Raw genomic sequence first — 14,636 nt, 5'->3', positions numbered from 1 at the left:
ATTCACAGAGAAGGCTTTATTGATGCTGAAGCCAGTTCTTTCTTCTGTCTCTGCTATCAGAGTGAAACAGCGACCAGGGTAAAAAATTGTTTTGGGTGTTTTAAAACATTTTAAAGTCATGGATAATAGAATCTGTGGATGAAGAATCCATGGATACGAAGGGATGAGTCAACTTCCAAACAAGTTCTTTCATACCAAAAAAAATCTGAAACAAGACTCTGCCCTGGGCTGGTAAACAGTTTATGTTTGGAGTGTTGTGTGGTTTTCAGGCTGTATGGCCGTGTTCTAGAGGCATTTTCTCCTGACATTTTGCCAGCATCTGTGGCTAGCATCTTCAGAGGATCTGATGGTGGTAAAGGAAGTTTATGTTTGGTAGACCCCTCTTCCACTTCCGATATTTGACCAGAAGAAAAATATCAGTCCTGTGTGAAAGTCTTAATCTATCTTTGTTCCACTGTAAAAGCCTTGTTTGAAAATAAATCACAGGATAATTTAATCTTAGCATCATAATGACCATCTAGTCTCACCTCTTGCCATGCAGGAATACACAATCACTACTGAAAAATGCCTATCCAACTTCTTTTTAAAGACCTCCAACGAAGGAGAATCTACAGTCTTCCGAAGAGGTGCATTCTACTCTTGAACAGCTCTTACAGTAAATAAGTTCTTCCTAAATGTTTAGCTGAGATTGCTGTGAGTTTTCTGGGCTGTTTGGCCATGTTCCAGAAGCATTCCCTCCTGATGTTTCACCCTCGTCTACGGCAGGTTGTGAGGTCTGTTGGAAACTAAGCAAGTGAGGTTTATATATCTGTGGAATGTCTGGAGTGGGAGAAAGAACTCTTGAGCTTTTGACAACACATTTAGCTGGAATTTTTTTGTAATTTGAATCCATTTGTTCACGTTCTAGTCCCTGGAGCAACAGAAAAGGAGCCTGCTTCATCCTTAATATGACATCTTTTCAGACATTTAAATATAGCTGTCATGTCAACTCTTAGGTCTCTCTTATGGTTAGAAAGGGAAAGAAAAGGGTTGGCTTTGTCACTGCTGGCAATACATGCACCTAGGCATATTATACTCAATATGAACATGGTTTTCTAATGAGAAAATGTTTCCCACTCCAACTCTAATGATTAAAAAGCCCCAACTTATGGTGGGTTGTGGGGAAAAGTATCTTTACGGAAAATGATCTAACTACTCATGCCAGCTGTAATGTGGGTTTAAGTATACAGGAAAAGAAGTGGAGAGCTTTTTCAGAGCATTACAGATGGCTGAATTCATAGCTGTATTTGTTTCATTTAAAAAGACTCTCTAGGTGACTCACAAGCTGAAAAGAACAGGATGTGGGCAATGGGTAGGGCAAAAGTAACATTTTTATTGTGATTTTTCTTTTCTTTTTAATGGACTTCTGTTTTTAAGTACTCAAGACAGGGAAACCTAGGCTTATCAGAATTTTGGAAAACTGCTTTTTAGGACTGCATATCTCAAAATCTCCAAAACAAAATGGGCTCGAGGTATGACGTCCCCAAAAGAAACTTTTCCAGGCTCTGGCTTATATTGTTGTTCAGCCATGAAGTTGTGTGTGCTTGGCCACATAATAGTCACTCTCAAGCTAAACTATCTCAGAAAGCTGATGAGAGCTCCTTGGACAAAGGGCAAGTACATACATATACATGCACACATGCATATTCACACACACAGGTTTCAGTGATATAGTGGGAAGGTATGAAGGGATTCAGTTTGCCCCACAGTGAGTTCCATAGGGAGCATCACCAAGCAGGCTCTCTGACATGTTTTCACCAATCATGCCAGAGCCCCGGTGGTGCAATGGGTTAAACCCTTGGGCTGGCAGGACTGGAAAGAGATCACAGACTCAGATGAGGCAATTCAAAAGTGGCAAAGGGTCATTTTGGCCCTTTGTCAAAACTTTGAAGGAGTCAATAACAAAGTTTACTTCCTGGAAGTCATTGGCAACAACCTCCCTGCCATTCTTTATAAATGATTTGTGTTGAAAATTAATGGCTCAAGTAATGAATTGACCAACACTAGCCCAACAAATGGAACAATTCCAGTCAATAAGGAACAACGAATGAACCTCTTAATTTTTAAGTGTAACAAATCAACAAATTAATTCTCAAACCTAATGTTCCATTTTCTACCTCCATACAAGTGTGAATTGGTAAGTAAGGTATAAGTTAACCAACAAGAAAGACTCTGATGCTTTTAGTTAAAAACCACAAAGAGTTTTGTGTGTGTGTGTGTGTGTGGAGTGACTTGAGAAACTGCAAATCACTTCTAGTGTGAGAGAATTGGCCACTTGCAAGGATGTTGCCCAGGAGATGCCCAGGTGTTTTACCATCCTGTAGGAGGCTTCTTTCATGTCCCCACATGAGAAGCTGGAGCTGACAGATGGGAGCTCACCCCACTCCCTGGATTCAAACTGCTGACTTTTAGGCCAGCCGTCCTGCCAACACCAGTGCTTAACCCATTGCACCACCAGGGACTCTTGCTGAACTGCTGACCTGAAGGTTGGTGGTTCAAATCCACGAGATGGGGTGAGCTCCTGTCTGTCAGCGCCAGCTTCTCATGTGGGGACATGAGAGAAGCCTTCCACAGGATGGTAACATATGCTTGTGTCCCCTGGGCAACGTCTCTGCAGACGGCCAATTCTCTCACACCAGAAGCAACTTGCAGTTTGTCAGGTCGCTTCTGATACGATTAAAAAAACCCTGCTAGACCCTTATATGCAGAATCAGAAACATGACTTTTAAAAAAGTGACACCTTACTTACTTTCCATTAATTTTTAAAGCAAGGTATAACTTGTGAATAAGTAACAGAACACATTAATACATTACTGCTGATGTTACTTCAAAAATAATAATGAAAGCAAATAATTAAAATAGCTACTCCCACCAAATCCCATCAGAAGTAATGTTTTTGTAATAACAGACAAACACTACTTCTGTAAAATTCTCACTACAACATTGTTGGTCCTGGTTTATTTATTTTTTTATTCAAAAAGGCAACATGTTGACATAATACTCTTAAGTTTGACTCATTTAAATATCTGCAGACAGCTCGGACCCCTCTTTACCTCAAGTCTGACATGGCGCAGAAATAATAATCCCAGAATTCTAGAATAATTCAACAAGTCATTTTTCTCCTTTCCTCTCACACCAAATCTAATAAAACACTTGCTACAAAATACCTTGCATCATAAAGAGTTTTGGAAATCTTCTATTCATTTCTGGTTGGCCTATTTTTAAAAAAATCCTATTACACTTCTACAGATTTTGGAATTGCATCCCATAAGGTGTGCATACAGGCCTTCTGTTCAACATTTACAACATTTACTGCACTGGGCGATTCACTAGGTGGCAACCTTGTTCTACAAAAATTTTCCTAAGACTCTTTTCACCCATACAATTCATGGTCTATGTATTGTCTAAGACTTTCATGGCTGGAATCAATGGGATGTTGTAAGTTTTTTGGGCTGTATGACCATGTTCCAGAAGCATTCTCTCCTAACATTTCACCTGCATCTATGGCATGGATGCCTGCCATAGATGCAGGTGAAAGATCAGGAGAGAATGCTTCTGGAACATGGTCATACTGCCCGAAAAACTTACAACAACCCAATTCATGGTTTGTTTTTATAGCAATATTAGGCATCCCTAATATTAATTTTTATTGAGGCTGACAATTTCTCTATAACCAAAAAAAATGACTTAACATTGGTTTGTATCCTAAAGGTATTTCCAACTCCAGTACACCCATTGAAACAATTATTTGAATGGTGAGCCAACATATAAGGCCCCTTCTACACTGCCATATGAAATCCAGATTATCTGATTTGAACTGGATTATATGGTGGGAAGGTAATGGTGCTCCATGCAGTCATGCTGGCCACATGACCTTGGAGGTGTCTACGGACAACGCCGGCTCTTTGGCTTAGAAATGGAGACGAGCACCAACTCCCAGAGTCGGACATGACTGGACTTTACCTATATGGCAGTGTGGACTCATATAATCCAGATCAAATTGGATAATGTGCATTATCTGATTTGATAATCTGGATTATATGGCAGTGTAAAAGGGGCCTAAGAAAACTTTATTGATTCAATGAACTTGCTCAGAAAAAAATTCAGAACAGGACCAATCCACATAGCACATGGGATTTTTGATTTCCCTGAACACTGACAAGCGTGCTAACCTTTGGACAGTTCCCTACAGCTGTCTCTTTAGCACCATTTTCCTCTTGAGCTGGATAATATTTAGCTCCGAGCCGTGACTTCACTGGTTCATTTCTGTGCTATAAGACTCACAATGGATGAACCCAGGCCACCTCCACTGGACCCTTGGACTGTTGTGGGAGCATGGCTCAGTATTCCTTCTGTGGATTTAGTTCCATCTAGTTTATAGGGTTTGTATGTGACTTTCCTTGGTAATCAGAAGCAAAGGCAGACACCTTCACTTTCTGTAATTGTGCATAGCAAAGGGGATTTCGGTAAGAGTAGCTTGATAAATGTGTCCAAATCTCCTCTGGCTTAGATTCTTGGCTATTAACCAAAGAGGCCAGACAAGGACACATCTTGGCTTCTTTCCACTTTTCCATTTTCTATGAAATGTATATTTTTTTTGTAAAAACTTGGGTTTTTAAACAAAAAAATCAGACAACACAGCTTTTAAACATATATCTTAAAGGCACAAGATCCCATCCGATCTTGGAAAACAGGCAGATCAGCATTGGTTAGTACTTGAATGGGAAACTATCAGCGAATACTAAGTGTGTAGGTGATATTTCAGAGGAAGGAAGTGGCAAACCCACCTTTTAGTGTTCCTCACCTAAGAATTCATGAGGTTGCCATAACTGAATACATTTAAAAGCATTGTGTGCATGCATACAAAGCTTTTAAAACATCTCATTTAATTGTCTCAGGACTAATGAGGCATTTCCTGCTGGCAAATTCTATATGTGTATGTGTCTATTTGTTTGATTCATCTTCCTTTTTCACTCCCTAACCATCTACCCTTAAAAATACCCTGGAAAAGATTTTGGTACTGAGAGGGGTAGGAAGGGTATAGTACAGTAGAAGTATGTCTAATTTCTGACAGTTAGATGTAGCCCCTAGTTTATTGTAAGGTGGGCACATATCTCTTGACACATCTGATCTGTCAGGTAATGGGCAGCATAGCTGGCTGTGCCACTATCTTCTCATTTTATTTCCTCATTGCAAAGCCATTGCACATTGTCTTATGGGTTTCCTTTCCCCATAACTTCTGCCAGCAGAGGAAAGAGAAAAAGGATCCTTCTTTAAAAGTGTTGGCTTAAATCCCATTATTACTTAACCCCCTGGTGGTGCAGTGGGTTAAACCGCTGAACTGGTGAACTTGCTGACTGAAAGGTTGGCGGTTCGAATGCAGGAGTGGGGTGAGCTCCCACTGCTAGGCTCAGCTTCTGCTAACCTAGCAGTTCAAAAACATGCAAATGTGAGTAGATCTATAGGAACCACCTTGGCAGGAAGGTAACAGCACTCCATGCAGTCATGCTGGCCAGATGACCTTGGAGGTGTCTATGGACAACACAGGCTCTTCATTGTAGAAATGGAAATGAGAACCACCCCCCAGAGTCAGACATTACTAGATTTAATGTCAGGGGAAACCTTTATCTTTATTACTTCTAACTAGACATGACTCACGGACCTGGTAAATCAATACTTTATGTAAATTCCATTGATTCTGTGGCTCTACTCTAGTTGGGGCTAACAACTGGATTTAGGTTAGTATTACTTTTCTGCTTTAAAATATGATAACACTTTAAAAATCTATTTGGAAAGATAAAGCACAACAGTTTTATGAAAACTAAAATAAATAAGCCATCAGGTGGCAGAATTGGTGTGTTCAAAAGATTTCCCATGGAACAGAGCTTATGCTACATTCAGTGATAGAAATTAGAACAACCTTCTGTTTGCTTGTAGATCTTGAGTCAACGGCTTAAAAATGTTTGGAATTATTTGTGGCTTATTTGTTCAGTTGCTTCCGACTCTTCATGACCTCATGGACCAGCCCACGCCACAGCTCCCTGTCAGCTGTGGCCAGCCCAGCTCCTTCAAAGTCAAACCAGTCACTTCAAGGATACCATCCATCCATCTTGCCCTTGGTCAGCCCCTCTTCCTTTTCCTTCCATTTTCCCCAGTATCATTATCTTCTCCAAGCTTTCCTGGTTTCTCATTATGTGGCCAAAGCACTTCATCTTTGCATCTAATATCCTTCCCTCCAGTGAGCAGACGGGCTTTATTTCCTGGAGTACAGACTGGTTTGATCTTCTTGCAGTCCAAGGCACTCTCAGAATTTTCCTCCAGCACCACAGTTCAGAAGCATCTATTTTCCTTCGCTCAGTCTTCCTTATGGTCCAGCTCTCACATCCAGAGATTGCTATGGGGAATACTATTGCTTTAACTATGCGAATCTTCATTGCCAGTGTGATGTCTCTTCACTATTTTATCAAGATTGGTCATTGCTCTCTTCCCAAGTAAACATTTTCTGACTTCCTGGCTGTAGTCTGCATCTGCAGTAATCTTTGCACCTAGAAATACCAAGTCTGTCACTGCTTCCACATTTTCTCCCTCTAATTGCCAATTATCAGTCTGGTTGCCATAATCTTGGGGGTTCTTGATGTTTAACTGCAGCCCAGCTTTTGCACTTTCTTCTTTTACCTCGGTTATAAGGCTCCTCAGTTCCTCCTTGCTTTAAGCTATCAAAGTGGTATCATCTGCTTATCTAAGGTTGTTAATGTTTCTTCCAGCAATTTTAACTGCAGCCTTGGATTCATCACGCCAGGCACTGGCTAAGTGGAACAGACAGGTATTGGAACAAAACTTCTGCTTGAGGTTTCTGCTATACAGCAGGAGTTGTTTCCTTTTTACTATTAGTCTAAATGGCTCAACGGAAAGCTGACAGTTTATTGGGCAGTAAGCTGTGATCATTAACCACTAGCTGGAAAAAGGAACAATGAGTGGGGAATGTTATGGGTAAGAGCAAACTTAGAAATACAATGAAAGGTAAGAGGAAAGGAAATAGTAAAAAGCCTGGGTGAAGTAGGGTGCTGTCAAACACTGACAAAGAAACCAAAATCTCTCTGACCTTTATTGTTTGAGCAGGGGGCGTTTCATGCTACACTGTACGTTTTCACAAATTATTTTATGATTATTTTAATTCAAGTGCTAAATCAAACCCAGGAAGTTTCAATGACTCATTTTCTTTCAATTTCCTCCTAGTTGGTATTGTTTTGTATTGGAATATTTGCTTTATTTATATGCACTCTGGAGGTGTCTCTTTTTCTTTGATTCCAAAATTTAACTACAGGCTGAGCAACCTGTGGCTTCCAGGTGCTGATGAACTGCCACATCCATGAACCCTTGCTGTAGGGTAGGCTGGCTGAGGATTCTGGGAGTGAGAGTCCTATATCTGGAATTCCATAGTTTCTCCAACCCTGGATAAAAAGAGGAATTGCTTGACTTTTGGGGAGAAATGTGGCCAAAATGAGTATATTTGAGCTCATTGTAGCATGCAAGCACGTCTGCTTTCTGATTGTTTATCTCAGGTTTACAGACCTGACTATTGCAGCACATATTGCAGCCTAACTGCACTTACTCAGAAATAAATCCTATTAATTTGAACATGTTTTTGTAAAATTGTAGCACATTTATTTAAAATTAAGTCTTTCTGATTTCAATGGGATTTATTTTTGGGTAGGATTACAGATTTAATGCTCCATTACATGCCTGGAGTATGTGCGTTTTTGCCTCTTCCATGATAGTTCTTGTATAGAAATTCTCTCTGTTAAGACTAAACCATAACAGAACAAGAAATCACTTAGGAAATATATGGTTCAGCATCTTATGTCAGATCAAAAATAACGAGAGGAGAATTGCCTCTTCTCAATCTGGAATCAACAGACTCAGAATGAGAACCATTTCTCAAATAAAAATATATAGTTAGCCTTCCATATTTTCCGGGTTTTGGGGCACAGGATTTCCACAGATGTGGGAACTCACAAATAAGGAAACAGAGGGTTGAACCATTGTCACACTGAAGGACCTAGAGCAGTGGTTCTCAACCTGTGGGTCCCAGAAATCCCAGCCAGTTTACCAGCTGTTAGGACATCAGGGGACCCACAGGTTGAGAACTACTGACTTAGAGATTCCTAGATTAACATTTTAAATCAAAACTGTTAATAATCAAATCTGTAAAAGTCAAACTCACAAATGTGGATGGCCAACAGTAATCTGTTTCTAAGAATTCTTATAGGCTCCAAATATTGACATATCTCCTATAAACTATGAATATCCATTTATTGCTTATGGGACTTATAATTTGCTTTCACCTGTCCTGCTCCCCATAGCGCCAACCATGGGTGAGTTGGAGAAGAGATAATTGGAAATTCAACCCCACTTCTAAACAACCTTATCTAGGATCAAGAGTGAATTTTAGGTCTCGATGGTGGCAGAATATACTGTTTGAAAAGAAACAATATGACACAGATATTTGAATTTTAGACCATATCATTAGAAACTTCAGGCTCCTTCTACACTGTCCTTATATCCCAGGATCTGATCCCAGGTTATCTGCTTTGAACTGGATTATATGCATCTCCACTGCCATATATTCTGGGATAAGGAGATAATCTGGAATCGCATCCTGGGATAGAAGGACATTGTAGAATGGGCCTCAGTTGCATCCTTTGTTACAAAACGTAAGAGATGAATCTGTTTCAGTTGTCTCACAACAAGAGTTTAATCTTAATTGCCTGTAGATCTATTTTGTGACTCAATCAATAGAAAAGTTTGATCTATAAGGATTGGTAGATTTGTTCATTGAGAGCCAATGTTATAAAAAAAAACCCCATTCACTTAGCATTTCTCTTGGCGTACAATATAACCTTAATCAAGCCCCATCCCTCTGGCAGGTGATGTCTCTGAGGCACCCATGAATCATCTCAGTCCTGAGGTTGTTCACACCCATCCTCTTATGCATCTACAGACAGACACTGAACTCTTTCTGGTTAACAGAGATAGGGCAATGAACTATTGTATCATCTATACTATAGTTACATTAATTTCATACCACTTTTAAAGGCCATGGCTGCATCCCATGGGATACTGGGGTCTATAGTTTTGTTAAATTTGTAGCTTGGCCAAACCTGGAGTTTGTATTTTGGTGAGAAAATAAAGATCAGAATACTAAATAAGTTGGCCTTTCATAGCCACAAATTCTGCATCCACGGATTCAACCATCCAGACGTTGGATATATTCCACACACACACACACACAACCCACAAAAGCAGACCTTGGTTCTTCTATTTTATATAAGCAAAGGTAAAGGTTTCCCCTTGACATTAAGTCTAGTCGTGTCTGACTCTGGAAGTGGTGGTGCTCATCTCCATTTCTAAGCCGAAGAGCCTAAATTGTCCATAGACACCTCCAAGATCATGTGGCTGGCATGACTGCATGGAACACCACCAGAGGACAAAAATTAACTTTTCCATTGTATACAAAGGAACTTGAGCAACTACTGATATTGGTAGCCTCTACAGTTACCAAGATCTTTCTGATCTGTAGACCACCCTAACTTGCATATTGCAGAGTTCAAAGGGACATTGCCATGGAAGTTAAAGTGGAGTCATAGCAGGCTATGTTTAGTGTGAATGTGACTCAGATGTGTATGGAAGTAGGAGGTTTAGGATTTTGCATGTTTTTTGAGGTATTTAGTTGCGAGCTGTGTTCCACTGAAAAAAGTAGGATGACTGAAGGTTAATTGGGATTCTTCCTGCCATATTGAGACAGTTGGAGCGTATGGATACTGTGTTTGGTGACGGCTTGAGGGAAAGCACAGACAATAAGGGGAAGAGCTTTAGCAGGTCATGAATTCAGTGGAAAAAGGCCACCTCACCTTGAAATGGTGAGAAGTAGGCAGCTCTATGCTCCGTCATGAACTACCCCTGGAAAGGAGGAGGCAAAAGCAGCCATGGTGGCTTGCCTTCATCCATTGTGATTTGGCATAATAGCATGTGCAGAATCTCTAGCCTGGGAAGAGAGATGTGCTTTTGTTTTCTCCACTCTGGTTTTCCTAGTACTTTGTCATGACAAGGGGGTTCAGGGGAAATTTTACTTCTTCTAATGCCTTCTGGAAGACAGATAGGAGAAGTCACCCTGGTTCTTGATGTACCTCCATTGTTCCCAAGAAAAAAGGATCTAGAAATCTGTTGTTGCACATTTTCTGAGAGAATAATGGCTGCTGCTTTGCTTGCGCAGTGTCTGCACTGCCGACGTATGAGTCATCGCTGCCCAGAGAGACTCCGCAGCAAACAAATGGAACTGCCTTGAATTGCAACCCAGTTTTCTAAGAAGGCTCAGTTGAATGCAGCAATTTCTCCTTTGGAGTTTTTAGAAAAAAGAGGAGAAAATAATAACACTATCGAGATGTAACAGGGGTATTTGTTTGCTTTTGCCAAACAAGAGCTCTGGAATGAAAGAAAAGAGAGGGGGAAATGTGATTTATAGCCAAACCAAAATGGTCTTGAAATTGAGGGATCCGTAACAAAACAACAACAGACAAATAGCAGTGTAAGGCTGTCAAATTCAGTGGCTCTTACTGTGTTTATAGGCCACGATTACACAGAAGTTGTAGAAAAGTTACTGTTTTGGATGACAGCTCTCAGAATCCACTAGTTGGCATGTACTATAACTCCCAGAGTTTTCCGCTAGCATGGCCATGAAGTTGTAGTCCATGCTGGTTGAAAGAAGGGTTATGGTTGAGATGATAAAGCGGGAGGGTTTGCAGAAACAAGCTTTTCATTATGTCATACGTGTTGGAAAAATCCACCACCATTTTTTAATACTGATGGCAAAATCTAATTAGAAGAGAAACTACATTTAATTGTGAATGCCCATAAGGAACAGAAGTAAGTATAAATATGCACATAAAGAGAGATAAGCACTGACAGGGGTGGTTGCTTTAATATGCCCCTGCACAGAGGAATCTTAGATAGCTCTTTCCCCCATCTCTCACTTTTCAATAAATCTCTACTGGCACACGAATCATCATATATCCTAGGAATGATCTCAGTTGTCCAAGTCCTCGTCCATGTGTAGTTACAATGGTACCATGTTTGTCATGGCACAATAATTTTTAGACATAAAGATACTAAGATGGACAATTTTAACTTCAACCTGTCGAATAATGACTGAATCTGAACTGGAGACTCCAATGCATGCGCCTTTCTTAGGAAATGGGACATGAGTGGTGTGGCGGAACATAAAATAAACTGTGTGTAATTCATGTTTGATAAGCCCACACGCTGCCTTGACAGAGAAAGAAATATGCCACACAGGCATAAAGAGCAAGTAGTTTACTCTTCGTAAATCCAGAACAACATATATACAATGTGATCAGGTGCACCAACTCACACAATGTCCTTTTATGAGAGATTTAAAATAGTCTTTCTTTGTCCATGTGGATAAATTCCTTCAGCAGCTCATGAAGCGAGAGCACACTCCAAACTGTCTCTCTCTCTCTGCTTCACTCTTCAAAACTGTCTCTTTCTAAGCACTTGCATAGCTCAAGCCTGAACAAAATGTAACAGTAACCTAAAGTCCCAGGCTTAGCCATTTCCCCAGGCATTGCCCAACCAATCAGCTTCATGCATTTTATTTTACACTTGACACACACACATTAACTGATTCCTTGCGTGCTCCAACAAGTGGGTGACCTTGACCTGCCCCCTTCAGAAATATTGGGCTACAATTTCCATTACTCCTAGCCAGCATAGTCAGTGGGACAGATTGGGGGGGCCCTCCTTTTCTTCCAAAGCAGAAACATCTTCTCCCTTTCCTCTCCCAAATTTCCAAAGCACTTCAGTGTTTTTGCTGGATTTTTTTGTTCTTTCCTCCCCCCCCCCCCCCCCCCCGCTTGCCTTGCCTCGCACACTACCAGATGGTGTCAGGTGGCAGTTTAATGACTCATACAAGCAAGCTGATGAGGAAAAGGGATCATTTTGGCAACTGAACTGGAAGACATTCATGCAAAGCCTGTCTGTTTGGCAAAGTATGTGTGAAACCCAGAGGCTGCTATAGCCAGTTGCTTTAATTGTTCTGCTAATCTCTCGCACACATAAATATGAACAGGAATTTATGTATCTCTGTATTAACAACCTTAGGTCTAAAGTATAAACCTGAAGCCAGATTGGCCAGAAAAGAGATTTTGTGAAATCAAAAAGCAAGAAATGTAGGCAGAGCCAGCAGCGATGATTTATGTAGACTCTGAAGCCAGTTTCTTGACATGCAAAAATAATGTGAGCTATTTAGCATTCAGTGGAGATTTCACTCCATGATTTTTTTTAAAGTTCTTGTTTCAACAAGGAATTGTATGCTGTCCTCATTTATTATGTCTGGCCTATATTTATTCTTGGTTGTTTATTCATCATTTTTATATCTCATCTTTCAACATGGTATACACATTATTCCCCCTCTCTGCTTTATCTTCATAACACCACCATGGGGTTATGTTAAGCTAAGATGGGGAGTCTGGCAGAAAATTTTGTGGCCGAATGGGGACTTGAATATGCAACTCTCTAATTCCACTAGAACACTCTGAGCACTACATTGCACTTGCTTTTCAACAGTGTGTTTATATAGGACTTTATCACATATGGGAGGCAAACTGGCATTTTAGCTCAACCATATATATATATATGTGTGTGTGTGTGTGTGTGTGTGTGTGTGTGTGTGTTAGTTAGTTTGTGGGACGCACATAACTGAAAAACCAGTGGACGAATTAACACAAAATTTGGACACAATACACCTATCAAACCAACAAGTGATCACTAGGTTCTTGTGGGTTTTTTCGGGCTATATGGCCATGTTCTTGAGGCATTTTCTCCTGACGTTTCGCCTGCATCTATGGCAAGCATCCTCGGAGGTAGTGAGGTCTGTTGGAACTAGGAAAATGGGTTTATATATGTGTGGAATGACTGGGGTGGGACAAAGAGCTCTTCAACAAGTGATCATCACCCATAAAAACACTAAAAACACAGTGAAAAGTACTTAGAACCCCCCAAAAGCTAAAATACAAGACAGCATATGCACAAAACAATTCCCCTGCCCCATCTTTCTCCTGTACATGGGGAAAAAACAGCTGCACTGGAAGGCTCCAGTGGACTGGGCAGGCAGACCCTTGGCTTCCCTAGGCCTCTGATTTGGGGGTCTCCCCACTCTTTCTCTCCCACCCGCCACCTCCATGTGGCCCCTTCCTTCCTTCCTTTATTCTCTTTGGACCTACCCTCCACTTTACTTCCTCCCTCCCTTCCTTTGTTTACATGTCTGCAGACACCCACACACATATATACACATATATTCACAAACATAAACACACACACATATATACACACAGCGACACATACCTGCAGACATTCTATATAAATAAAAATGTACTGTCTGTTTGTGGAGATTTCGTATCTCCCAAACCTTGAGAAACCACAAGTTGCTTCCTGAGTGAGAGAATAGGCCATCTCCAAGAATGTTCCCAAAGAGACGCCCAGATGTTTTACCATCCTGTGAGAGGCTTCTCTTTAAAGATATGTGAAATTTCAGGGTCGGACAAAGAACTCTTTTCTACTTGAGCCAGGTGTGAATGTTGCAATTGCCCACCTTGATTACCTTTGAAAAGTCTCGCAGTTTAAAAGCCCGGTTTCCTCCTGTCAGTGCGAAATATTTGTGGGGAGGTGTTCCCTAGCCCAGATTGTTTCATGGCTAAATTTCCTCTGTTTTCTGAGGGCCACAGTAACGCGTGGCCAGGTACAGCAAGTAATCTGTATAAATAAAAATATAATGTTCGTTTGTGGGATTAAGGCAATTCAAAAACTATTGGACAAATTGATCCCACATTTGGACACAATACACCTATCAGGCCAAGGAGTGACCATCACACATAAAACACTGAAAAACACAACAAAAGAGACTCAAAAAGGCAAAAATTAAAAAATACACTAACACATGCGCAAAACCACACACACGTATATGCAAACACACATATATACACATATACACAAGTAAATATACACACATATATACACAAAAAACACAAAGACTGGGCCACAGCAACGCATGGCAGGGGATGGATAATAATAATAATAATAATAATAATAATAATAATAATAATAAATTTATTTATTTATAGACCGTCCTCTCAGGGTTGCTTACCATGTGTTGTGCGTCCTACTATATTATTTGCTCCCCCCACCATGATTTGCCTGCCCCTAGATATTAACGGGTAAAACCCATCAATAGCTCCCAATTTTCCTGTCACCTGCCTTGATGTGATGGATCCATTTCATTTCTGTGCTGGCCTGCAAGCCATGATGTTGGTGGGGGGATTTTCCTCCTTCTCCTCTCTCCTCTTTCCCCCTTGTTATTTCCAAGCTGTCTGTTTTCTTTTTCCACTTACACTAATGAAGAGAGGTGTGATATCAAAGGTGCTCAACTCAGTATGTATCCAATACCTACGCTAATGCAGCTGTAGTGAAAGAGCAGGTTGAAGTGATGTCCATAATCTCAACAGAAATAGGAATTTTTGACTTCC

Source organism: Anolis sagrei, chromosome 3 (assembly GCF_037176765.1).
Source record: "Anolis sagrei isolate rAnoSag1 chromosome 3, rAnoSag1.mat, whole genome shotgun sequence".
In the NCBI taxonomy this organism is placed as follows: Eukaryota; Metazoa; Chordata; class Lepidosauria; order Squamata; family Dactyloidae; genus Anolis; species Anolis sagrei.
The sequence above is the reverse complement of the archived record's forward strand: the minus strand, read 5'-3'. Positions refer to the sequence as shown.